Genomic DNA, 1,950 nt, shown 5'->3' with positions numbered 1-1,950 from the left:
TGGTGATGTGGACAGGAAAATGCAGAGCTGAACAGGTTTGAGTGGATAGCCAATTTAACCGCATGGCTGCGAGTCTGAACAAGCCGCTGAAAGCAGCATTGGGATACTTGAACATTCTCCAGTGGTGTAACGAAAACCTGCCTGTATTGGAGAATCCACTGAATTCCAGATTTGCAGAGAATGAATGGAACATTCTGTAGCGCAGGTTCCAATGATTTCTGAAGTCTGGGTTGTGTGGACAGGAAAATGAAGTGCTGACCAGTGTTTAGTGGATAGCCAATTGAACAGTAGGGCTGTCATTGTGATCAGGCCGCTGAAAACCGCATTGGGTTATTTGGACATTCAAAGGCGGTGTAACGAAAACCTGCCTTGAGTGCAGAGTCAGATGAATTCCAGATTCGCAGTGAGTGAATGGAACATTCTGTAGTGGAGTTTTAAATGGTTTCTGAATGCTAGGTGGTGTGGACAGGAAAATGAAGAGCTGGCTAGGGTTGAATCGAAAGCCAGTAGAACAGTAAGGCTGCGAGTCTGAAAAGGAGACTGAAAACCAGCATTGTGTTACTTGGACATTCAACAGTGGTGTAACGAAAACCTGGCAAGAGTGGAGAGTCAGATGAATTCCAGATTCGCAGTGAATGAAAGGAACATTCTATAATGGAGATTTCAATGATTTCTGAAGGCTCTTTGGTGTGGAAAGGAAAATGGAGTGCTCACCAGTGATGAATCGGTAGCCAATTGAATAGAACAGCTGTGAGTATCAAAAGGCCGCTGAAAACCAGCATTGCGTCACTTGGACATTCACCAGTGGAGTAACGGAAACCTGCCTGGAGTGGAGAGTCAGATGAATTCCAGATTCGCAGTAAATGAATGGAACATTCTGTAATGGAGAGTCCAATGATTTCTGAAGTCTGGGTTCTGTGAACAGGAAAATGAAGAGCTGACCAGTGTTAAGTGGATAGCCAGTGAACAGCAGGGCTGAGAGTGGGAAAAGGCTGCTGATAACCAGCTTTGGGTTTCTTGGACATTCACCAGTGGTGTTGCAAAGGCCTACCTGGAGTAGAGATTCAGATTTATTCCAGATTTGCAGTGAATGAATGGAACATTTTGTAGTGGTGATAACAATGTTTTCGGAAGGCTGGGTTGTGTGAACATTAAAAGGAAGAGCTGATAATGGTTGAATCGATAGCCAGTTGAACACCACATCTGTGCGTATGAAAAAGCCGCTGTAAACCGGCATTGAGTTACATGGACTTTCTGCAGAGGTGTAATGAAAGCCAGTGTTAAGTTACAATGATTTCTGAAGTCTGGTCTGTGTGGAAAGGAAATGAAAATCTGACCAGTGTTGAGTGCATAGCCAGTGAACAGTACAGCTTTGAGTGTGAACAGACCGCTGAAAACCAGCATTTCGCTACTTGGACATTCACCAGTGGTGTAACGAAAGCCTGCCTGGAGTGCAGGTTCAGATTGTTTCCAGATTCGCATTAAATGAAAGGAACGTGATGTAGTGGAGAATCCAATGGTTTCTAAACGCTGCGTGATGTGGAAAGGAAAAGATAGAGCTGAAAAGGGATGAGTGGATAGCCCATTGAACAGCACGGCTGCGTGTCTGAACAGGCCGTTGAAAACCAGCATTGGGTTACTGGGACATTCACCATTGGTATAACGAAAACCTGACTGGAGAGCAGATTCAGATTAATTCCACATTCGCAGTGAATGAATGGAACATACTGTAGTGGAGGTTCCAATGATTTCTGTATATCTGGGTGGTTTAGACAGGAAAATGAAGAGCTAACCAGGGTTTAGGGGATGGGAAATTGAACAGCAGAGCTGTGAGTGTGAACAGGCTGCTGAAAATCAGCATTGGGTTACTTTGTCATTCACCAGCTTTGTAACGAAAACCTGCCTGGAGTGGAGAGTCAGATGAATTCCAGATTCGCAGTGAATGTATGG

The sequence above is a fragment of the Sorex fumeus genome, unplaced genomic scaffold (genome assembly GCF_029834395.1).
Source record: "Sorex fumeus unplaced genomic scaffold, SorFum_2.1 ptg000087l, whole genome shotgun sequence".
Lineage (NCBI taxonomy): Eukaryota > Metazoa > Chordata > Mammalia > Eulipotyphla > Soricidae > Sorex > Sorex fumeus.
This window is presented reverse-complemented; position numbering follows the sequence as displayed.